At 46.6% G+C, this 26,452-nt stretch overlaps 1 pseudogene; it reads left to right on the forward strand.

The window, feature by feature from the left end:
• On the forward strand, positions 1-26,452 carry LOC137096338 (E3 ubiquitin-protein ligase TRIM11-like; annotated as a pseudogene).

Below are 26,452 nucleotides of genomic sequence, written 5' to 3' on the forward strand. Positions count from 1 at the left end.
ATGCTGAGTGAATCATTTACAGGGAATACTCTGCAAGTAAACGCAAAGGAAAGTGAAAGTACCTGAGTTCTTTGTAAGTCAGACATGGCTGCTGATCCAAGGGCACAGGATCCCTTTCAGGGTCTTTGTGAAGAAGCCACTTGTACTGTTTGCCTGGATTATTTCAAGGATCCTGTGATCTTAGACTGTGGGCACAACTTCTGCAGAGTCTGCCTGACCCAGATCTGGGAGAAGGAGGGCAACACAGAGACCTTCTGCCCTCAGTGCAGAGAAATAGTTTCGCAAAAGAACCCCAGGACAAATCAGCAGCTAGCCAATATTGTAGAAAAAGTGAAGCTACTCAGCCTTCAGGGACACAAGAAGGCAAAAGGCAACGAGAGTGTCTGTGAGAAACACCAGGAGCCTCTGAAGCTTTTCTGCAAAGATGACGAAACCCTCATCTGTGAGATGTGTGACAGGGAGCACCTTGATCATCGAAGGATTCCTCTGGGGACAGCTGCTCAAGACTACAAGGTAAGAAGCTCTTGTGTTTTTTGAGGGAAGGAAATGCCTGTGGAAGCTTCCTGGGAAGTTCTGTGAAGATGCACTTCCATTAGAAAAGCTTATCGCTGGGCTCGAAATAACAATTTTTTGCCTGAAGTGGGGGAAAGTTATTAACCAATAAGACTTGTTGAAATAGGTATGTATGATGGTAAAATGGAATTTCATCACTTTTGCTTCCCACCTTTTAGTAATGGATTAATCTGTCTAGAAGTCTGCAAATTATAGGATTCTAGTAAAGTTATATCTCTCTGGAGGGCACCAAATGGAGGAGGTGCAAACAAAATTTCTCCTTGAACTTCAGGCTGCCTTGAAGCCGCCTTGAAACACTACTAAAGTGGCTGCCAGTCTGTCCTGTTTAGCACAGCTAGTGGGAAAAACTGGAGATTCTTTATAAAAAAAAGATGTTTCCTTCCTCTTATAAAAGAAGATAAAAGTAGGTTTGGATCTGTATTGCTAAAGTGGTTATTTCACATCCTATACTGTGTATGAAAGACCTCAAATTAAATTGTAATTTCTCAGTATGACATCCTTTCAAACATTTAAACATTGCTTTCATGTCTCCTTTTACTGTTCTCTTCTCTGAGTGAAACATAACCGAGTCGCTCCTCATAGGGCTTGGCTTCCAGACTTTGGACCATTTGCCCCTCCCTGCCCGCAATCTCTGTACACGTTCCAACTCGTCAATATCTTTCTTGAATTGTGGTGCCTAGAGCTGGACATAGTGTTATTCCAGGTGAAGCCTGGCCAAAGCAGAATGTAGTGGTACTATTATTTACCCAGATCTAGGCACTAGACCAGGGGTCCTCAAACTAAGGCCCGGGGGCCGGATGCGGCCCTCCAACTCATTTACCCGGCCCTCGCTCAGGTCAACCTAAGTCTGAAATTATTTGAAAACACACAACAACAACAACAATCCTATCTCATCAGCCGAAAGCAGGCTTACACTTCCCATTGAAATACCATTAAGTTTATATTTGTCAAAATGGTTATTCATTTTAATTATTGTATTGTTTTAAAGTGGTTTTTTTTTTTGCATTACAAATAAGATATGTGCAGTGTGCATAGGAATTCATGCATGTTTTGTTCAAATTGTAATCCGGCCCTCCAACACTTTGAGGGACTGTGACCTGGCCCTCTGTTTAAAACGTTTGTTGACCCCTGCACTAGACTGTACTATTGATGCAGCCTAGAATCACATTGGTTTTTGAGCTGCCTCATCACACTGTTTACCCTTACTGAGTTGAGGCCTGCTAAGACTTCTAGATCCCTTTCATATGTACTGTTTTCTTTCTGCAAATAAAAGACAACAGCATAAATATATTTGAACAATAATGGCATATGTACGTCTAATAACATGTCAATCTATCTATCTATCTGTATATATAATAAAGAAGAGTGTTTGTATCGGACAGAGGAAGGGCGGAAGGTGTATGTGGCAGCGTTCTGATTGGCTGCCGCTGTGGTGCTATTTGCATATGGTCTCTGATTGGCCAGCTTCAATAGGAGCCCCTGGTGGAGAAGAGGGTTCATGGCAGAAACGGGGCATGACAGAAGGAAATTTGCATATGGTCTCTGATTGGCCAGCCTCAAATCCAACATTCCGAGATGACAAAGAGAGGAAAGGAAAGGCCAAAGGGGGCTGGGTCAGAACACTACCAATACAGACCGAAATAGGCACACAGAGCCCCCATCACCCACTCTACAGCCTACTGCAGTTTGGAGGAGGATGAACCATGGATGATGGGACTTGCAGTACCACCACTCACATTCTGAGACCGCTGTTAACCTTATCCAATGACTGATCAGGACCAAACTTCGCACAGAGACCTCTCATGACCCACTTTACGTCCTGGTGTGGTTTGGCCGGGGATGGACCGTGGATTATGGGACTTGCAGTACCATTTCTCAATTCTTCATACCACTGCAACCCTCATCCAATTACCAATAAATACCAAACTTGGCACACTGAGTCTCCATGATGTATTCTACATCCAGGTGCAGTTTGAAGGAGGATGCACCATGGACGATGGGACTTGCAAAACCTGCACTCCCTTCCTAAGACCATTATAACTGCCAACAATGATGGATCAGGACCACAATTTACACAGAAAGCCCACATAACTCACTCTACATCCTGGTGCGGTTTGGAAGAATTTGACAATGGATGATGGGACTTGCAGTCACTTCACTCCCTGAGACCACTGAGACCCTCGCCAATGACTCATCAAGACTAAACTTGGCACGTGGAGCTTCAATGACCCACTCTACATCCTGGAGCAGTTTGGAGGACGGCAGACCATGGATGATGGGACTTCAAGTACCTCCACTACCCAAGACTGCTGCAAAACTCATCTAATGACCAATCAAGACCAAAGTTGCTACACAGAGCCCCCATGACCCACTCTACATCCTGCTGCAGTTTTGGAGAAGGGTGGACCATGGATGATGGAACTTCCAGTACCTTCACTCACATTCTGAGACCTCTGCAAACCTCATCCAATGACGGATCAAGACCAAACTTAGCACATAGACCTCTCATGACCCACATTACGTCCTGGTGTTGTTTGGAAAACTTTGGAGATGGATGATGGGACTTGCAGTACCTTTGCTCACTTCCTGAGACCACTGAGACCCTCGCCAATGACTAATCAAGACTAAACTTGGCACATGGAGCTCCAATGACCCACTCTACATCCTGCTGCAGTTTGGAGGAGGACAGACCATGGATGATGGGACTTCAAGTACCTCCACTCCCTTCCGAAGATTGCTGCAACCTCTTCTAATGACCAATCAAGACCACACTTGGCACACAGAGCCCCCATGATCCACTCTACATCCTGCTGCAGTTTGAAAGGGGATGGACTTTGGATGATAGGACTTGCACTACCTTCACTCACTTACTGACACCACTGCCATCCTCATCTAATGACTGATAAAGACCTAACTTGGCACACAGAGCCCCCATGACCCACTCTATATCCTGCTGCTGTTTGTAGGAGGATGGCCCATGGATGATGGGACTTCAAGTACCTTCACTCACTTCCTGAAAATAATGCAGCCGTTATCCAAAGACCAATAAAGACCAAACTTGGCATACAGAACCGCCATTACCCACTTTCTCTAATAACCCGGGCAACGCCGGGTCTCCAAGCTAGTACATATAATAAAAGTCAAAGTTTGTATGCAGAGGACAAAAGTGTGGCGACGCGACGGGAGGAGTATGTGCCAGTGTTCTGATTGGCTGCGGCTGTGGTGCTATTTGCATATGGTCTGTGATTAGCCAGCTTCAATAGGAGCCCCTGGTGGAGAAAAGAGTTCATGACAGAAACGGGAACATGAGAAGGAAATTTGCATATGGTCTCTGATTGGCCAGCCTCAATTCCAAGATTCCGAGATGACAAAGAGAGGAAAGGAAAAGGCCAGAGGGGGCTGGGTCAGAAAATTACCAATACAGATGAAACTTGGCACACAGAGCTTGCAAGACCCACTCGACATCCTGCTGCAGTTTGGAGGAGGCTGAACCATGGATGATGGGACTTGCAGTACCATCACTCACATTCTGAGACCGCTGTTAACCTCATCCAATGACTGATCAGGACCAAACTTGGCACATAGACCTCTCATGACCCACTTTACGTCCTGGTGTCATTTGGAAAATATTGGAGATGGATGATGGGACTTGCAGTAACCTCACTCACTTTCTGAGACCACTGAGACCCTCGCCAATGACTAATCAATTCTTGAGACCACTGCAATCCTCATCCAATTACCGATAAAGACCAGACTTGGCACACTGAGTCTCCATGACGCACTCTACATCCTGGTGCAGTTTGGAGGAGGATCCACCATGGACGATGGGACTTGCAATACCTGCACTCCCTTCCTAAGACCATTACAACTGCCAACAATGATGGATCAGGACCACAATTTACACAGAGAGCCCGCATGACCCACTCTACATCCTGGTGCGGTTTGGAAGAATTTGACAATGGATGATGGGACTTGCAGTCACATCACTCACTTCCTGAGACCACTGAGACCCTCGCCAATTATCGACGAAGACAAAACTTGGCACATAGAGTCCCCATGACCCACTCTACATCCTGGTGCACTTTCGAGGAGGACAGACCATGGATGATGGGACTTCAAGTACCTCCACCCCCTTCCCAAGATGGCTGCAACCCTCATCTAATGTCCGATCAAGACCAAACTTGGCACACAGAGCCCCCATGACCCACTCTACATCCCGAAGCTGTTTGGAGGAGGATGGATGATGGATGATGGGACTTCCAGTACCTTCACTCACTTCCTGAAACCACAGCGACACTTATCCAAACACCAAGAAAGACCAAACTTGCACAGAGAGCCCCCTTGGCCAACTCAACATTCTGGTGAGGTTTGGAGGAGAACAGACTATGGATGATGGGACTTGCAGTACCTAAACTCACTTTCTGAGACCACTGTGACCCTCATCTAATGATTGATCAAGAACAAAACTTGGCAGACCCATTTTCCATTCTGGTGCAATTTGGAGGAGGATGGACCACAAATGATGGGATTCACAGTACCTTCACTAACTTCCTGAGACCACTGCAAGCCATATAAATAACGGATAAAGACCAACCTTGATACACAATTCCTTTCTCAAATAACCCGGGCAGCGCCAGGTCCCCAAGCTAGTCTAAAATAAAACATAAATATAGAAATTAGTTTTCTGCTTCTCTTTTGTTGGTTTCTCCATAGTTTAACATTTTTTTCTTCCACCTTACATTCAGGAAGTTATTTACTTCTGCTTGTTTTTACATTAACAAATGAATATGCCAACCGTTTATATCCCCAAATCTGTACAAATTTTATCTTCTCTGTCAGAGATATAATAAGGTTTCCTTTGAGAGATACATATAACAGTTGGCAATGTCTACATAAAGGATGGACCACAATTCTCCTACATATAGGTCAGGGGCCTTTGAGGTGTCCCATGACAGGATGTATCTCCCCTCCATTTTGAGTGAACCCAGAACTGAGGTGAATGGTTCTGCAAAGGTGATTATAAGATGCTTTTTTGATAGTTGGGTTATTGGGGTGTGTGTGCTCCTCTCCTTTGCCTACTGCAGCAATGAGTGGTATCAAGCCATGGCTTTGGGACCAAGCATTCGGGCAGCTGGCTGAGCAACAACTGTAATGACTTCTGAGAATTGTCAATAAAGAGACCTTGAACTGGAAGTCTGAACTATGGATTGGATTTGCAGACGCAGCCTTGGTTATGTTATTATTTTAAGGGCCAATATTTTTAATGTATTTTATTGCTTTTTAAATGTATTTTTGTTGCTGTTGACTTGTTTATGTGAATTGTTTGTTCTAACTGTTTCTTTGTTGGCATCTAATGACTGCCTATTGTAATCCGTCCTAAGTCCCCCTTCAGGGGTTGAGAAGGACAGGATATAAATTCTCTAAATAAATAAATAAATAAATATGTAAATAATACCAGAAGTTTCTGCCTCCAACTCCAAAGAAAAACATGACCACGCAGTCCAGTTATGCCCATCAAAATGTCCTCAAATAAGAAAAGGCCCAGTTATCACCAAGGAGGAGGAAAAGAACTCCAAGGCCTTTGCCAGCCTGCACATGGCTCAGCCAATTCTCGGCTCTTTTCCATCCAGGCGAAAAGGTCCAAAGAAGCTGTTGAGCAGGAAATGGAGAAGAAGACATAATGTCTTCTTTGCTCAGAGATCTCAATAAAGGTGAATGGTTTTGGAAAAAAAGAAAGAAAGAAACATCTCACAGTTCAGGCCAATGTTCCCATTTGTGATGCACAATCTGGCCGAAAACAGTTCTGGTGGACTCTGTTGTTGCCTACTTGGCTTCACAGTTCAAAGGACAGTCACAAACAGCATGAAAAGAATCTAGGCAAAGAATATAAATGCATCTTGGTTCTTTACCATCAGTTGTTTGGAGTTCACACCCCAGTTCATTGTGAACTTTGCTTCTGAGAGGCAATAAATAGAATAGCATTAGAGGTTAAATTTTCTTTAGAGCAGTGGTTCTCAACCTGCGGGTTGTTTTGTTCTTCAACTCCCAGAAATCCTAACAGCTGGTAAACTGGCTGGGATTTCTGGGAGTTTTAGTCCAAAATGCCTGGGGACCCACAGGTTGAGAAGTACTGCTTTAGAGCATGTCAGCCATCAGCTCCTCTCATTAGAATGTATTGAGCTCTTTCAAATGAAATAATGTGTAATAAAGGAACAGTGTGATAAGGCAAAAGTTGCACATTGCAAGTGCTGAACCTGACTTAGCACATAGAAGATGGCTTTGAAAGGCAGTGTTCTGGAACAGCTGTTCCAGGAGCTCCAATTTTATTTGCTTTGAACTAAAGGTTTGTTTGTAATCCCAGGCTTGGGATTTTGCAGCAGGGTGGCTTCCTGTTATAGTTTGCAGTCATAGGGCAAGCCCCCTGTCCATTTTCATTTAGCTTTGGTTTCGCCCCTTTTCCTGGGTTTTGGTCAGTCTCAGCAAAGTTAGCCAATGTATGTGTTTTACTTCCCCTGTACAAAGGCTTCAACCTTTAAGAACTCCAGGAAAAGAACTCCAGGAAAAGAATGCCAGGGAAGCATTCCCACAGCTTTAAGAGTCTCCTAAGAACTCCAGGGATTCCGTCCTACAGCCTTGGGAGTTTCCAGGAAGACAGCCTTAAACTCTAGAGAACATCCATTGCCTGTCTGGTAGGTCCTCTCAGTGTTTCGAGAAGCAGTTCGGCCTGGCAAAGGGGCCCACACCAGTGAGGGTTGGATTTTAGTTAGCCTTGGGAGAAGTTAAAAAGGGGAATTTTCCTTTGAAGAAAGTTATTGAAGATAGTGCCTGTTCCCTGTGGACAAGTTTGAGAGAACTGGTACTTTACCAAGAAAGCTTTTCAGTTCCTGTTTGATTCATTAATAAAAGACTTTGTTGTACCTTTTAAGCCATCCGAAGATTCTTTTTGGAAAGGAAGCCTCTGAAAGCTTTTCCTAGGGCCCCTGGCTTCCCGCTGGGTAAAGGTTACACATCCTATATCCAAAGTCAACTAACTATAGGCCCAGCGGCGACAGAACAGGCAGCAGATCACAGAAGTTGTCTTCATAGACCTGTCAGCGGCTTATGATACTATAAACCACCGCCTTGTCCTGAGAAAAATGTATAGTATCACAAAGGACTACCACCCCACCCGCCTCATAGGAAACCTGCTACAAACAGGAGCTTTTTTTGTTGAGTTCCAGGGCCAGAGAAGCAGATGGCGGAAACGGAAGAACGGCCTGCCTCCGGGGAGTGTGTTTGCTCCATCAATGTTCAACATTTACACAAATGACCAGCCATTGTCAGAAGGGACAGAGAATTTCATCTATGTTGATGATCGTGCCATTACCGCACAATCTGGGGATCACAACCAGACACAGTGAAGACACCTGTCCTTGTGCTATGCTACTTTGCTGCTGAGTATGCATGCCCAGTGTGGAACAAATCTCACCATGCTAAAACAGTAGATGTGGCTCTTAATGAGACATGTCAGATTATCACGGGGTGTCTGCGCCCTACACCACTGGAGAAATTACACTGTTTAGCCGGTATTGCACCACCTGACATCTGCCGGGAAGGAGCAGCCAATAGTGAAAGGACCAAGGCAGAGACATCTCCAGCTCATCCCTTGTTTGGGTATTAGCCAGCACATCAATGACTTAAATCAAGAAATAGTTTTCTAATATCTACAGAGACACTCGCTGGAACACCTCAGCAAGCGAGAGTCCAAAAGTGACAGGCTCAAACCCAGAACCACAATCAATGGCTGATACTAAATGAGAGACTCCCCCCTGGGCACACAGAAAATTGGGCGACTCGGAAGGCGCTGAACAGACTGCACTATGGCACCACGAGATGCAGAGCCAACCTTAAGAGATAGGGCTACAAAGTGGAATCCACGACATGTGAGTGTGAAGAAGAGCAAACTACAGACCACCTGCTGCAATGCAACCTGAGCCCTGCTACATGCACAATGGAGGACCTTCTTATAGTAACACCAGAGGCACTCCAAATGGCCAGATACTGGTCAAAGGACATTTAATCAACTGCCAAGCTTGCATAGTTTGTGTTTTGTTTGTTTGTTTGTTTAAAAATGCAATACAACTGTTTGGTTTGTTCCTGACACGATAATAAATAGTGTGATAAGGAATCAGTCGAACCCTGGTGGGGTGGCACAAAGAGAAGAATGTGAACCACTAATTTGGGCTCGATGATTTATGGTTTTAACAAATAATAATAATAATAATCTATATATATATATAAATGAAAAGGGCGTCCAACGGGACAGCAAAACTCAAAACCCCCCCGACGAAAATTTACCAAAATTCCCATGCACATACCACAACCCACAAGGTATGCACAAATCTCATCAAAATAGCAAACAACATTTCACAAAACCTACAATTTCGAAAACAAAGGGAGCATGCGTAGAAGCGCCCTGGCGCAAGTCCCCCGTCGCGCGCATATTGCCGGCCAATGCTCCTTCGCCGCAAACCACGCCCCCTCCATTCGCCGCCCCGCCCCTACCCGCCCTGACTCAATTCTTTCCCTCCTCCACCTCCTCCTCTGCCGCTGACCAGGCCCCCTCCACGGAAGCCACGGCCCCTCCCTTCGCCGCCCTGCCCCTTCCCGCCCTGACTCAATCCTTCCCTCCTCCCCCTCTGCCACCCACGCCCCCCGCGCAATCCACGGCCCCTCCCTTCGCTGCCCTGCCCCTTCCCGCCCTGACTCAATCCTTCCCTCCTCCCACGCCCCCTCCGTGGAAGTCACGCCCCCTTCCTTCACCACCCCACCCCTTCCTGCACTTCCACTCCCTCGCCTGTCAGTCATGCTCCCAGCATTTCCGGCGGAACCGCCATAACAACCGAGGCCTCGCCAAGCGACGCGGTGGTTGCAGCCTCCTAGGTGGCGGGCCCAATCAAGGAAGAGGAAAAACATCGAAGGAAGGAAACAGAGAAGGAAACATGGAAGCAAAGAGCGAAGGAAAGAGGTAGAGAAGGAAGAAAAGAGAGAAAGAGGAAAAGAAGAGGGATGGAAAGAAATGGGTAGAGAAAGAAGGAGGGAGAGAAGGAAAGAAAAGGAAGGAAAGAGGAGCGAAGGAAGAAGAGAAAGAAAGAGAAAGAGGGGGGAAGGAAGGAAAGACAAAAGGAAGAATGGAAACAAAAACCACAGGAAGGAAGAAAGGAAAGAGGCAGAGAAGGAAGAAAGAGAAAGGGAAGGAAAAGAAAAAAGGAAGAAGGAGAGAGGAAGAGGAGGAAGAAAGGAGAGAAGGAAAGAAAAGCAAGGAAAGAGAAGTGAAGGAAGAAGAGAAAGAAAGAGAAAGAGGGGGAAGGAAGGAAAGACAAAAGGAAGAATGGAAACAAAAACCACAGGAAGGAAGGAAGGAGAGAGGCAGAGAAGGAAGAAAGAGAAAGGGAAGGAAAAGAAAAAAGGAAGAAGGAAAGAGGAAGAGAAGGAAGGAAGGAGAGAAGGAAAGAAGAAAAGGAAATGAGGGAAAGAAGGAGAGAAAGAGGGAGGTAAGGTGGGCCACAGCAACACGTGGCAGGGAAAGCTAGTAATAATAATAATAATAATAATAATAATAATAATAATAATAATAGGTGTAATATGCTCCCTCCTGGATGTTCCTGTAACCATATTTTGAACCAACTGGAGTTTCCAAACTTCGTATAATGTAAAATGCATTGCAGAAGTCTAATCTTTAGGTTACCATTGCATGCCATACCATCTTTAGGTCCTTGAGTACAGTGCCTCCAATTCCCAAACCTCCCAGACATTCTAGAAGGATACCAAGGTCGATGGTATCGAAAGCCACTGTGAGATCTAGAAACACCAACAGCTTCCCACAATCCTTATTAGTGTTAAGATGGAGATCATCCACTCAGCCAATCATAGCAGTCCCAAAAACATATCCTGCTCTGAAACCAGTTTGAACTGTCTGTCATCAAAGACTTCCAGGATTATTGAGAACTGCCTTCTCAATCACCCCTCCCCCCCCAAAAAAGGTTAGAAACTGGTCTGTAACTATTAATGTCTAGCACAGCGTTTCTCAACCTGGGGGTCGGGACCCCTGGGGGGTTGCAAGGGGTAACATAGGGGTCGCCAAAGACCATCAGAAAACACAGTATTTTCTGTTGGTCATGGGGGTTTTGTATGAGAAATTTGGCCCACTTCTCTCATTAGTGGGGTTCAGAATGCTCTTTGGTTGTAGGTGAACTATAAATCCCAGGAACTACAACTCCCAAATGTCAAGGTCTATTTTCCCCAAACTCCACCAGTGGTCACATTTGGGCATAATTGAGTATTCATGCCAAGTTTGGTACAGATCCATCATTGTTTTTGTCTACAATGTTCTCTGTATTTAGGCGAACTACAACTCCAAAACCCAAGGTCAATACCCACTAAACCCTTCCAGTATTTTCTGTTGGTCATGGGAATTCTGTGTTCCAAGTTTGGTTCAATTCCGTCATTGGTGGAGTTCAGAATGCTCTTTGATTGTAGGTGAACTATAAATGACAGCTACTAGAACTCCCAAGTGACAAAATTATACCCCCCAACCCCCCCCCCCCCCCCAGTATTCAAATTTGGGCGTGTTGGGTACTTGTGCCAAATTTGGTCTAGCGAATGAAAATAAAACCTGAATATCAGATATTTACATTACAATTCATAACTGTAGCAAAATTACAGTTATGAAGTAGCAATGAAAAAAGTGTTGCGTGTGTATGGGCGATACACCTCCCCCTGCTGGCGTGAGAAAAAACACTCACACAAGGGTGTTGGGATAAACAATGGCCATAACAGGAACAAGGGTTGGCAGCCATGCATGGGTCCTGGATCAGGATCGGACAGCCCACTGCTGTCCGATACCATGAGACACGCCAGGGTGCCGCTGGCACAATACCGGGCCCAACGTAAACTCGGCACCCCAGAGACCACCAGGTGTTCCCTCTTACCGCAAAGGAGGGATACCAAACCAGATCCAGGGCCCATGCCCCATGTCACAAAAAGGGGGGGGGGGTGCCCACCCTCCTTTGCCACCAACCCTGGTTGCTGCTTCCAATAAAGAAAAACACACCCCCAAGCTCAACCAGCATAAAACAGTCCTTTGCTGAATCCGGTTCTCTCTTGAACGCCTTTGGAGTTGTCAATGCAAAGGGTAGGCAAAAGCCCATTCCTCCTGTCATCTGCCCTTCCATGCCTCAGCTTGCACCCTCCGCATACTGACACCTGGCCGCCGCTGATTGACACCTGCTCCGTGAGCCATTCCCCTTTTCTTTCTTGCCCATGGTTGCTCTGTGGGTGCAAGAAAAAGAACAGCCGGCAGAACGGGTTCCTTCGAGGAGAAGGCCCAGCCTGATGTAGGAAGCAGAGGCTGAGGATCTCCAGCGCCCCATGGCCTTGATTATGTCAACGGGGACACCACCTCTGGCAGCTGTGGTAGCTGCCCCAATTCTAAAGGAGTGCCCACTAAATTCCTCTTGAGGAAGGCCCAAATGCCAAAGGGACCTCCCGGAGAACAGTCATAAACTGGAAGCGAGTTAGTGGGCTCCTGTCCCGGTGAATGAACAAGAAGCCTGAGGTTGGATCCCGAGTCCTTGGGAACCTGGCAAGGGCCCGCACTGGGCAAAGTTGCCCTGGTTCCAAGCCTAGGATGGAAAGCGTGACCCCCTTTCCCCTCTGGTCTGTTTTGGACTTGCGGACCCTGAGGGCCACGACATTGACCTGAATGGAAACGTCACTGAGCTGCAGGCCCCTGTCTGAGGAATCCCTCTTAGAGTTGGCCACGACCTCCCCTAAGCGAAGGGCCCCAAAGAAAGCTGTTGTAAAGGCTACAGTGAATAACTTAACTTCGTAGCGAGATGTGCAGATCCTTTTGAGTGCTGGGACGATCTGACTGAGGGTCTTGTACGATAAGGGGCACCTGGTGTCCTGCTGCCTGGGCGCCTGCTTCCTCCAACCCCTGAGGAGCTTCCTGATTCTGAATGTCTGGCAAGGATCGCCACACCTGGCTTCTTTGCTGAAGAAGGTGATCCCCGCCAACTGGAGATGCATGGCATGTGCAGTCACCTTGTTTCTCCTTTGGTGGATGAGGAAGTGCAGAACCTCGTCCTCGGAAACTGGCCACCTGTTGCCGTATCCGACTTCCAGCCTGAACCTGTTGAACTTTACCATAGCTGCTCGGTATGCCTTTTGAGTAGCTGGCATGACAGAATCCATCAGTCCTGCCCAGGCCTCCCATCTCCAAGGGTCCACAGGTCCAGAGAGAAGCTGGCAGGCAGTAGGTCTGCACCCGGTGCTAGGGAGCAAAACCTGTCCTCCTGGAAACGGGATAACGCATCAGCTACCTCGTTGTTCACACCTGAAATATACTGTGCTGAGAAGGTGATGTTAGCTTCCAGACATATTAATACAAAATGCCTAACCAGTCTCATGACCCTAGCAGACTTGGAAGACTGCCAGTTGACCACCTGGACCACCGCCTGGTTGTCACACCAGAAACACACCCTCTTGTCTCTGAATAGGTTGGTCCAGATTCACACTGCCACCAGGATGGGGAAGAACTCGAGGAATGTGAGATCCCTGAGGATGTTACCCTTTTTCCAGCTGACCGGCCATTTGGCAGTGCACCAATGCCCATGCAGAAAAACCCCAAAACCAATGCTCCCTGCTGCGTCTGAGTGGATCTGCATCTCACTCCCGGGCTCCCACTTACACTGCCTCGCCTGGAGCCTTCTTGGGGACCACCCCAAGAGGGGAGACCCTGAAATTGTCCGGAGGGGGGGGGGGCGTGGAAAGAGCCAGTGATTCTCCCTGCGGCGAGTTCCTTAGCAATTTTGCCACTAAGCACCTCAGGCATCTGTGCTGCTGATTTTAAATTGCCTGAGGTGCAGGCCCTCCTAGCTCCCACTGCAGGAATGCGGAAACTGAAGAAAAAACCTTCTTCGAGGAAGGATGCAGCAGTCGGGATACGCCCTGAGCCAGGGAACCATGGGTGGGAGTGAGACGGGGGTGATGGCTAGGGAGAAGGGACTGGGATGGGATTCACTTACCCTGTCCTGTGGTGGCTCCTCCAGTCTCCTTCCTGGTGCTGGGTTGTGCTCCAGCCTGGCCTGGCCGAAAGGGCTGTAAGGTGCCCGGCTGCTTACCGCAAGACATCTTGGTGTGCCCCCCTGCACAATACTTACAGACATGTTCAAAACGGCATTGTGCCCACTGGCATTTTCCCCTGTTGTACTTCAGGCAAACTGCCCTCTTGGAGTCACACCTACCCCAGGCCCTGTCTGACCTCCCTGACTCCTGCTTACCTTTTATGCTGGGACCCACCTCAGTGAGCCAGATATTGTGGTTGATAAGGTCCCATCTGGCTCTGGCGCTCTAGGATGCCCTCTTTCTAAATGCTGTGTCATAGCCAATGGCTGCCGCATCGCCCGCCAGCGCTCTGGCCCTCGAGACATGCCTTTGGTGATTGGCTAGGTGCCACCCGCGCTCAGGGAAAGCTGCTGTCACTACCCCCATGAAAACCGAGTAACAGGCCGTCCAGTTAGCAAATGTGCGCTCGACTGGCCTGCTCCTGTCCCTCTTGTGGTGCCTGCTCTTGGCAGGGGGTTCCCGCCCCTCCTCCCCTTCGGGTTTTAACAGAGTGACTATATTAACATAATAGCCTTTCAGGATCTTACTCCTGAGGCGAGGGGAGAGGTGGGTGCCAGGTGGGTCCTCGTTGTCCTGAAGGGGGGGGGGGAAGAGCCGGGATGGGGGGCTTCTCCCGCTCCCACACCCTGCACGGGGGGTCGGTGATGCCACATGACTCTGACCTGCACTTGATAGCCCACTCGGGGAGGCCCGGCATGAGGGCCTCTGACCTCCAGTAATTATCCCTGTCTACTGAGTCCGCGAGGGCATACTCACTCTCTGAGGAGTCGCTGTCTGATGAGTAGTGGTGACAGCGTTTGGAAGACCTCCACCTCTTTGCTTTTGCTTTGCTCCTGTGATTAAAGTGCTGGGGTCCTGGCAAAACCTCTTCCCCCTCGTCGCTGGATATTGCATCACTGGATGCCTGGTCGCTGGGCCCCGAGTCGGCTGAGGTGTTTTCGTCACTCTCCCTAGGCCTCCTCCGTTTTCTTCGCTGGTGATCCCTTCCTTGAGGGGAAGCCGCTACTGAGCCTGCGTGGGAATAAACTTTTGATTCAAGCTTACCCGGCCTGTCCACGATTGTGGCGATGTTTTGGGAGATCCCCTCCAGAACGCTGGCCTCCTGGTTGGCCGGGCATCTGGACGAGGCCTGGTTAGATGATGGTTCGGCATTTTTGCTTTTCCTGGTGATGCGTGCTGGAGTCAACGCCGCTGTCCAGGTCTCAACTGCCTTCCTGGCCGGGTCTACACTGGAAGTAGGCCACAGGCACTTCCGGTCCAGGAGATGGCTGCCGGGCCACGGGAGGCCTGTGCCAGTGGGAGGAGGCGAGACACCAGAGGCGCCAAGGAGGCCCCCTCGAGCTATGGGCTGGCAGCAGAGAGGGATGGGGAAGGGGAGGTGGGTCCTAGCTGGCAGGCCCGTAGGGGCTGGGCCCGCCGGAGTGGCCTTTGACGGAAAGCTGAAAGAAGCAGAACAAAGAAGGCAGGCCCGGCCTACCAGCAGGCCCAAACCAACCTGTACCAGAAGTAGGCCGCAAAAGCTTCTGCTCCGGCAGGGGAGTCCCTGGAGGGCTGCCGGGCCGGGGACGGCCTGCGAGGCAGAGAGGAGGAAGACAGCTGGGCACCCAAGTAGGCCCGGCAGCAGGAAGGCCCAACGCAGGGGAGGGGGGGAACCGAGTGCTGCACAGGCCACGAAGGGTGGGAGGAGGGGTGGCAAGGGGCCTGTTTCAGATCAGCTGTTGCAGGCCCAGAGACTGCTTGGGTGCATGGGGCAGCCTTAAGTAGGCTGCCCACAATGAAGGAGAGGCCAGCTGTAGCCTCTCCCACCTGGAGGCGTGGCTAGCAGCTGATAGGGCCACCCTTCTGGATGGCGGGAAACCTTCTCACCGAGCAAGGGGGGGGCTTTTGAGAGGAAGAAGTCGGGCCATGCCTTTTATGATTAGGGGTCACAACAACATGGGGAACTGTATTAAGGGGTCGCGGCATTAGGAAGCTTGAGAACCACTGGTCTAGCAGATTCAGGGAGGGTTTCTTCAGCAGTGGCTGAACTACTGCTTTTTTAAAAAAAAAAATAGGATAGAATATTCCCCTCCCTGAGAGATGCATTCATGATTTGTTGTATTTGAGATTGAATTGCATCTCCTCCCTGGATGACCAGCCTAGAGGGACAGGGACCAGGAAAGCGGGTTGTTCTCCTTCCTTGCCCCAGCTGCTTGTCCACATCAGTGGTACTCACTAAAGGAAACAGATACATTATAGTTCTGGAACTACTTTCAGAATTCCTAGAGAACAGAGTATCAGCAAATTGGATGAGTGAAAAGATTGTCCCTGTCTTCAAAAATGTGTTTCCCAATGGCTCCTCTTGTATTAAATGCATTTCACTATCTCTAGATGTTTCTCCTTTTTCTCTATCCCATTGATTTCACTCAATAAGAAGCTTTAAAAAAGAATCAGTGATGGAAGACAGGACAGAAGGAATGCTTATCAAATTAGCAGATGATTCCCCAGATGACAGAATCAGAATCCAAAATGACTTATCAGATTAGAGAGCAGGGCCAAAACTAAGAAAATGAATTTCAACACAGAAAAATGTATGGCATTGCACTTGTGTATGTGTGTGAAATGTGTCTGTTACTTTCCACTGAAAACTGAATGTTTATTTCTCTGCAGGTTTTGATGGGTCTTCGTCAGGATGATCTGGTGAAGGAGAAAGAAAAGTTTCTGGAATATAAAGCAAAGACAGAAAAGGAAGCCCAAGACCTGCTTGTAAGTATAGGAGTAAATGTGATCACGGAAGGAACACAACTTAAAACAATGTGTAAAAAACATGTTATAAAATGCAGCTTCATCATATAAATTTTGGATGGTGTGAAGACCATGAATCCCACACTGTGACCTTGAGTGATTCGCAAATTCTTAGCCTCAGAGGAAGGCAAAGGCCACTCACCCTCTGAATGCATCTTGTCGAGAAACTCCCATGACAGATTCATCTTAGGGTCACCATAAGGGGGAACTAACTTGAAGGCACACAACAACAACAACAACAACAAGAGTCATAACTGATTGTTTGTCATGAACCTTCTATTGAAATTCCTCCTCCTACACAACCATTGATGTGCCAGAAGCCCCCTCTAATTTTCATTTTGGCAACTGTATTTTAATGTGATACTTATTTACTTGCTTTTCTCTCTGCTCACTGTAGAAGTGGACAAAACAAAAAATTGAAAAAACAATTGGAGAAATCACAGAAATACGGCAGTTTCTGGAAGAACAGGAGAAACATCTCCGGGCCCAGATGGAGGAGCTGGAGAAGCAGATTGTAAGGAAAAGAGATGAACACTTGGTCTTACTTTCTCGGGAACAATCTTCTCTGGAAAGTCTCATCCAGGAGATGAAAGAGAAATGTCAGCAGCCACCAGCAGAACTGCTGCAGGTAAGACTGGGCAAAAGAAACTAGCTGTGGCAAAGAAAAAACTAGATACAAAACTGTAATGCTTGGAAGTAGTTTTTCTGGCATGGACAAGATCCATTGCTCTTTGTTTATTATGGAATTAACTAGGCATTTTTTATTAAGCATGGCAGTCTGCATTTTGATGTTGTTCTAGGATTGTGACTCCTAGGGGGATCGACTGGCCATTTGAGAGGGGTTGTGCTGCCACCTCCTTCAGATTTGCCTCCTCAGCCTCGCCTCTTCCTCCTTGCGCCTGGAGCATGCCGTCTTCTCCTGGTCTCCTCTCTGGAGGGGAAGAGAGGAAGGAGTCACCCAGTGTGGGGATGATGTGGAGAAGGAGGTGGAGGTGGAGAGGGTGGGAAGTGACACCCGCAGACCTGAGCTTCTCCTGTTCTCTTCTGTGGAGGGGAAAGAATAAGGAGTTGCCCAGTGTGGGGATGAAGCAGAGGAGGCAGTGGTAAGAAGCTGTACCTGCAGGCCTGTGCTGCTCCTTACTCCCGCTGGTGGAGCAAAGAGGTGGCACATCCTCCTCCTCCTCCTTGTGCCTGAAGCGTGCCATCTTCTCCTGACCACCTTGTCCCCACACCAGGAGTAGCCTGGTGTGGGGACAAGGTGGAGGAAAAGACAAGGGAGGAGGTAGTGGGAAGTGGCACCCGCAGGCCTGAGCCACCCCCTTCGCTTCTTGATCTATAGGCCAATCTCTGGGGCAGCCTGGATGGGACAGGATGGGGATGCTGGGGACCCATCACTTCGGCAGAGCCAGCTAGGTAAATCAGGCTCAGCTCATAGGGTGTCCTGGCTCCATGCCTCTAGGACTTCCGCTCCCAGAGAGGTACTTGGTGTGCAGCTCAGGGCTGGAGGCAAGAGGTCCAAAAGCTTTTTCACAGCTTCACCACTCATTCAAAGGCCTGGCCATGTTAGTTGGGGATATCGGGGTGCACAGAGGTCTCCACCTTACGCTGGTTCGACACTGCCAGATAATGCAGTCTGGAATGCAGTGTTGAACCACTTTGAACTACATTGAACTGCTGTATGTGGTCCATACTGCAAATATTTGGCAGTATATTGTTTTTGTTGTTGTTGTTATTATTATATTATATTTGTATTATACCTCACTTTTTCTCTCTGCAAGGAGACTCAGGCTGGATCTACGCTGCCATATAAAATCCGGATTATCTGCTTTGAACTGGATTATATGATAGTGTAGACTCATAATCCCATTCAAAGCAGGTAACGATTTGATAATCTGGATTATATGGTGGTGTAGATCCAGCCTCAGCCTGGTGAGAGAGTGAACTGGGTAGCATCCCTACGCATCTGGGGAAGTCAATTTAGTTGAATGCATCTGAGGAAATGGTGTACAAAACATATGCATTCTCTCAGGCTAGATCTACACATGGCGGTGGAGATACAACCTCAGCCTGGTGAGAGAATGAAGTTGGTAGCATCAGTTTATGACTCAAAGCATCTGGGGATGTCGATTTAGGTGTATGCACCTGAGGTCTACAAAATGTATGCGTTCTCTCAGACTGGATTTACACTTTCCTATATCCCAGGTTCTGTTCCCAGATTATCTGCTTTGAACTGGATTATATGAGTCTACACTGCCAGATAGTCTGGGATAAGCAGATAATCTGAGATCAGGCAGTCCCCAAGTTACAAACCAGGTTCAGGTTCTTCAGCTGAATTTGTATATAAACCAGAATAAGTACGTAGACACACACACACACACACACACACACACACAAAGCATAGGGAAGGGATAACACACGTGTAGTGTTTGTTTTGCTGTCTGTGCCCCTGTTCAGAAGATGTCATCTCACTTTCCATCCCTGTGAGAATTGGATTTTGAAAACAATGGAAACAAGGATTGGAGATAAAGCTTCAGTGGAGACACTTTTCTCTTTGATAATCCTTTCAGGAGTGAACTTCCAAAGGATAGATTCCTCTCCCCTGCCCTACATTTCATTTTAACTGCCATGGTATCATCCTACTGAATCCTACATTTTCAATTTAGCTTGGGGACGTAGAAGTCTCAGCCAGAGCACTCTGGTGCCTTTTCAAGCTACACATCCTAGGGTTCCATAACAATTAAAGTGAAATAACCATTAGATTTGTCTCATTTGATGAGGGCCCGCAAAGTCTACCACTACATCAGTGGTTCAGAATGAGTGAAAGGACCAAGCCTGATGTATTGAGAGACAACTCTATTCCATATATAGGAGATTCCAAGATGCACAGGGTGTATGTATGACACCCAAAGCTCCACGTAAATGTTTAGGATTTTGATTCATTTGCATTTACAGAGAATTGCATGGAGAAGTTAATTGAAATCAAAGCTCTTATTTAGTATTTTCATGGAACACAAACTTGTTAACAGCTGTTTCCTGTGTCTCAACTCTGCAACTCTTCAATTCCTTTTTGCTCTTTCGAAGCACTCAGGAAGGAGACTGAGGAGGACTTGGTGGAAAGAAATTCAAATCTGAGGATGTCTGTCTATGGGCAAGAAACTGAGATGTTAGACAATTCAAAAGGAGAATGCACCAGGGAACTCTAACTGTCCCTTTCTCCTCTGTTATCCTAAAAGGCACATAGTCTTTACATAAGGATAGTTGCACTATTCCCAATGTTTAAGTTACAGAAGTGTCCTTGGGAAGGGACAGACTGCTTTCTCACCCAGCGAAGAATCAGATATGTGAGCAATGATGTCCCTCTTCTTTTGTTCTTCTCTCTAGGATGCGAGGAACCTCTTGCAGAGGTAAGTAGATCCTAATCTTTTCCGTTAGACATAACAAGTGGACACGGTGATCCTCTGATGCTCCGTGGAAGAAAATGAAGGCCTCTAACAGGTCACAGATAAAAAGATTGCCTTTGTTTTGACATTATGGGACTTGTCCCATAGCTAGTGTCACTGCCATAGCGAGATCTCTAATAGTTGTTTGTTGTATTTTGTTTGCTCAGCAATATTTATCCTGAAATGACAAGCTCTTTCTGTACCTTAAAAAAATGTAATTTGCAGGAGTGGCTCTCCCCCATCCCCACCCCCATTGTTCCGTTTTCTCCACCAGGTGTGAGGAGAAGCAAACATCCGAGAAGCCAGTGGCTTTCCCTCCAGAGCTGAAATTGAAGATCTGGGAGTTTTGTGATCTAAATTCCTTTCTAGTTGCTGCCTTGAAGCCATTCCGAGGTAAAGAGATGTTTCCGCAAGGAATTATGCTGGTTTCTGTATTGCCCTAAGAGGGAATATGGGGAACCCTTTTTGTTGTATTTTCATCACAGCTTGGGGAAGAAGCAGTGGGGCTTCTCTCTCCAGACCCAGGCACTGTTTTTTTTTTCTTCCTTTTTTACTAGAAGGACCCAGTTCAGTTCTGTGACAATGGCAGTCAATGTGTGTGTGCACAAACACCAACACATGCAGAGAGATACCACTACTGGTTTATATATATTTACAAGGATTACCTAGTTAATGAACTAGATTTCTTTCTGAGTGTAATAGTAAGTTTGGTACCAGAGGCAGAAACAATATGGAAAAATAGGGATGAGTTCCAACACTAAAGGTGGAAAAAGAAGAAACATTTATCCTGTTATAACAAACTGATAAATCCAAATGAACAATATGGACATGTGAAATGAAACAGATAAATTAAGTAATCTTTCCTTTAGTACATGAAGATATTTTGAGCCTTTTAGATGTCATTTCAAGGTGTCTGGCAAAGTGGATCCAGGAATTCTTTTCTTCCCTCATTTCTTATAATTCCCACTTTGGTAAAGTAAACTGGTGATGGAAGCTTCCCTGCTCTCCTCTCTCTTCCCATGTTTTGCTGTTCAGGTATGATGCCTGGACAATGAATGCACAACTTAATTGTAAAACATAACAGGTCTTACTGAGGGAGAATCATGTCAGAAGCAAAGTGCAGGCCTGCTTCCTTCAGCTTTTATCATTCTTCCTGTATCACAAACTAATATTTGTTTCAGTTTCCTTTTAAACCTTCATTGGAGGTGTCTAATAATAAACTTAATAACAAACTTTTATTTATACCCCGGCACCATCTCGAACAAGCATTTGATTAAACAGTGTAATTGAACATAGGAATACGGAATAATGGATGATGAGACTGGATTCTGATTTTACTGTTGAGGCGCTAATGATTGTTATACTGATGTTAATGATTTATGTGATAATTGTTTTTAATTGCCCTATACTTGTTTTGTGATATTTTGTACTGATGTTGTTCACCGCTTTGAGTCGCCTGAGGGCTGAGAAAAGCGGTATAGAAATAAAGTAAATAAATAAATAAATCTCCCATAAGCACACATGGTGCCACACAACATATAAAATAATACAGTATATCAACATTAAAAATACAAAAACATATTTAAAACCAGACATATAAAATTGACAAAAATAAAATATAGGAATAGTCATTGATTAAAAATCCATGCAATCAATTTAGCCTTCCCTGACTAAAGAATAGTCTGGCTGCTATCCTAAGCATTATCAAAGGCCTGTTGAAAGAACCAAGTTTTTCGTTTTTTCTGAAAGTGCTGTAGTGTGTAGGCTTGCCTAAGTTCCTTGGGTAGGGCATTCCAGAGCAGGGGGCCACCACCAAGAAGACCCTCTCCCTCATCCCCACCAATGCTTCAGACGGAAGTGGGACCAAGAGGAGAGCCTCCGGGCAGATCTCAGAGCCCTTGCTGGTTCATAGGGGGAAATCTACTGTGAAGTGATATTTTTCTGAATGAAATGATTTGGTGCCTAATCTTATATATGTTTTGTTTTGTTTTAGTTGCTTTCCTAGATGCTGTGTCACCTGGGCTAGAGCTTCAGAAAGGTACATTTCCAATGGTGGACAAAAGTCACAGGAGGGAGGGTGCCATTTGCCTGGTGGCATTTCACAAAATCAAAGTTATTCTCCTCTCCATGTCCATTCTTTCTATTCCTTTGGGAGGCTGTTGGTTGTAACTTCATGGATCAACACCAGGGATTCTTACATTTTTTTTTAAATGTGTGTTTTGCTGAGGGAATTCCATGGTTTGAAGTGCAAAATATCTCCTCTGAGTTTTTCAAAAAATCTTACAGCTACAATGTTACAGTATAAAAGAACCGTGGTCCTTATGCAAGGAAATATCTCTAAAACAATTATTAAAAAGAGTGAATGGAGGTTAAAAGAATGATAGGATAATAAAATGATACTCATTGAGTAGCAGTCCTGGGGAAAAACTAATGCAAGTTAAAAGAGCTAAAATAAAAGTAGTAAATTATTCATTCTAGGAGTATTCTTGTGTATGTTTTTTGTAGTGTGAGTTGATTGACAATCGGAGCAACAGTGTTAATTAATGAACAGATTAATACATCATTCTGAGTAGAAAACAGTCGTAACTGAACGCAGCAGCCACATTAATGTCCAAAGCAGCTTTTAAGGAGCATATGTCCTCTTTGTTGAAACAACTACCACTCCATTTCCAATCAGAATCCAAATTGCTGGTGACCTTTAGCAAGCCATGTTTGCTTGGGTCCTTACCACTTGAAAAACTTTGTGTCTCTCTCTGTGAGCCTGCCCATGCTCTAAGGCAGGGGTCCACAAACTTTTTAAACTGAGGGCCAGGTCACAGTCCCTCAAACTGTTGGAGGGCCGGATTATAATTTGAAAAAAACATGAATTCCTATGCACACTGCACATATCTTAATTGAAGTGCAAAACCCACTTAAAAACAATACAATAATTAAAATGGAGAAAATTTTTAACAAATATAAACTTATCAGTATTTCAATGGGAAGTATGGGCCTGTTTTTGGCTGATGAGATAGGATTGTTGTTGTTGTTGTGTACTTTCAAGTCGTTACAGACTTAGGTTGACCCTGAGCGAGGGCCAGTTAAATGACCTTGGAGGGCCGCATTCGGCCCCCGGGCCTTAGTTTGAGGACCCTTGCTCTAAGGTCTTCAGGCTTCCTCTCTTCCCACTGCCATCCTAGGCACAATTGGGGAGGACACAGGGGAGAGCCTTTTTGGTGTCTCAGGTAAATAATGAACACCACTCAGACACAGGAGAACTCCAGACAACAAGCAATCAAGGGCCTGTTAACACCTCCCATACAGAGGATGCCTCCAGACAACAGAGGCCAGGCTACATCTATGCATATACCCTCAATGATTGACTTTGCAAACTTCATGGCTACTTCCACCCTGGACATTCCACAGGTATATATACACCACTTGCCTCATGACCAACAGAACTTCTGAAGATGCCAGCCACAGATGCAGGCAAAATGTCAGGAGAGAATGCTGCTAGAACATGGCCATACAGCCAAAAAAGCTCATAGATTCCGGCCATGAAAGCTTTTGACAATATGTTATACACAGGGGCGGCTCATCCATTACGCGAAGTAAGCGGTCGCAGAACACTTTTTTTTGCCAGGGCACAGAGGCACCTCTGTAAATGCCCCTTGATTGCCACTTGAGGAGCGCCCCCTCAGCTCACAACAGCCCTAGCAGTCCAGGGGGAGCCTCGTCTTTCTTGCCTCGCTGCTGGGCGATCCTCTTCCCAAAGGGGCCGGGCCCTTGAGCCTCACCTAGCCCCTCTCGTTCCTGCTCCACCTGGCCACTGGGTGCGCGAGCAGAGCCGGAGCTCAATTGTTCTCCGCATTCGATCCCTTCCCCATGACCAGCTCCCTTTCCCGATCCCCCGGCGCTCCACCCGCCTCCTCTCCTCTCCCCAATGGAGGTGGGCCAAGGGGCGGAGCTGCCGCGTCTGGCCTGCTTCAGGTCCGGAGGCGTGTCTGAAGACTGCAGCGTGCTCACCAAAAGTCGCCTCTTCTCCTGACTTTCTCTTAAGCCATTGGGACCGAGAGAGAGAGAAAGAGAAAGAGAGAGAGAGAGAGAGCCCCTCCGACTGGAGGTATCTCCCACCTCCATTCCCTCCTTTGTTTTTACGCCTACTTCAGGAAAGGTGGCCATCATAGAGTTGGAAGAGACCACATGGGCCATCCAGTCCAACCCCCTGCCAAGAAGCAGGAATATTGCATTCAAATCACCCCTGACAGATGGCCATCCAGCCTCTGTTTAAAAGCTTCCAAAGAAGGAGCCTCCACCACACTCCAGGGCAGAGAGTTCCACTGCTGAATGGCTCTCACAGTCAGGAAGTTCTTCCTCATGTTCAGATGGAATCTCCTTTCTTGTAGTTTGAAGCCATTGTTCCATTGCATCCTAGTCTCCAGGGCAAGTTCGCTCCCTCCTCCCTGTGGCTTCCTCTCATATATTTATACATGGCTATCATATCTCCTCTCAGCCTTCTCTTCTTCAGGCTAAACATGCCCAGCGCCTTAAGCCGCTCCTCATAGGGCTTGTTCTCCAGACCCCTGATCATTTTAGTCACCCTCCTCTGGACACTTTCCAGCTTGTCAATATCTCTCCTTAATTGTGGTGCCCAGAATTGGACACAATATTCCAAGTGTGGTCTAACCAAGGCAGAATAGAGGGGTAGCATTACTTCCCTAGATCTAGACACTATACTCCTATTGAAGCAGGCCAAAATCCCATTGGCTTTTTTTGCTGCCACATCACATTGTTGGCTCATGTTTAACTTGTTGTCCACAAGACTCCAAGATCTTTGGCTCTCTTGTGTTCCTAAACAGAACATTTCACTCACTTTCTGTTCCTGGGATACTTGCATTTTGAAAAATATGGTTTGTGGGAACAAGGATTGTTGAGGAAGCTTCAGTGGAGACCCTTTTCCCCCCATGAGAACTCTTTCAAGAGTGATGTTTCTTCTTAGGGGTAGATTTTGCTTACTCCCTGATGTGGAAATGGAAGGACAACCTCTACATCTAATGATTGTTTTTTTTTCCTGTGTCAGGAGCGACTTAAGAAACTGCAAGTCGCTTCTGATGTGAGAGAATTGGCCATCTGCAGAGACTTTGCCTAGGGGACGCCCAGATGTTTTGATGTTTTACCATCCTTGTGGGAGGCTTCTCTCATGTCCCCACATGGGGAGCTGGAGCTGACAGAGGGAGCTCATGTGTGCTCCCCCTGGATTTGAACCTGCAACTTGTCGGTCTTCAGTCCTGCCAGCACAAGGGTTTAGCCCACTGTGCCACCGAGGGCTCCTTCTAATGATTGTGCAAAAGAGGGAGATTCAGCAGGTGCTTCTTTTTGCACAACCAGGTGACAGTCAGTACTTGCTGACATGGTCTCTTCTGTACAACCATTAAAGGGACAGAAGCCCCTTTTGTTCCAGCAACCCCATTCAAAGGTAATATTATCATATATATTCACTCAAAATATTAATTGTAAAAGAAGGCTAACTTCTCTTTCTGAGACGAGACCAGCAGCACCCTTTCTTCTAGACAAAACCCTCACAAGTAGAGTTTGAACCCTCTCATGATGGAAACACTGATTTCCCAACAGGTAGTCTTTATCACAATAATAAGAAGGATGTTTTATTATGAGTAGAATAAAGTTGATTTTGTAGTGTGTTAACCCTTTCTGTGCCAGTTCTTTTCTCAGCTCCTTCTGCTTCTCTTTGCTTTCCTTCATCTCTCTCTCTCTTTCTGTCTCCAACAGCAAATGTCACTCTGGATCCAGACACAGCGGCTCCCTGGCTCATCCTGTCTGAGGATCAGAAAAGTGTGAGATTCGGAGACAAGCGTAAAGGCCTGCCTGACAATCCTGAGAGATTCAGTGACCGAACTTACGTGTTGGGACATGAGGGATTCACATCTGGAAGGCATTACTGGGAAGTTGTTGTGGAAGGGAATGAAGACTGGGCTGTGGGGGTGGCCAGGAAGTCTGTCAGGAGAAAAGGCAATGTTTGCATTAGTCCCTCTGAAGGGATCTGGGCTGTGCACAAGTGGGACATTGAGTATAATGCTTCCAGTTTCCCTTCTAGTAGTGATTTCCTGCTGAGTGAAAAAACCAAGCGGGTCCGAGTCTTTCTGAACTACGCTTCAAACCAGGTGACCTTTTACAATGCTGATACGGGAGACCAGATTCGTGTATTCTCAGATGTCCCATTCTCCGGAGAGACTGTCCTCCCGTTCTTTTATGTATATAAGATAGGCCACCTCAGAATCGCACCTTAAAGCAGCCAGGCCTCTCTCACAGACCTTCTGTAAGCCAGGATGAAAATAACAAAATGCTTAAATTCTTCCTGAAAAGTGTTCCTAAAGTGCTCATTTTTAAACATTCTTTTAAATCTTTTAAGAAGATTTCATTGATTGTATTCTGCTATGAAAGCTTTTGAGAGAGAATAGGCCTCAAATGTTTCAATAAACAAACATAAATTA

The sequence above is a fragment of the Anolis sagrei genome, chromosome 2 (assembly GCF_037176765.1).
Source record: "Anolis sagrei isolate rAnoSag1 chromosome 2, rAnoSag1.mat, whole genome shotgun sequence".
Lineage (NCBI taxonomy): Eukaryota > Metazoa > Chordata > Lepidosauria > Squamata > Dactyloidae > Anolis > Anolis sagrei.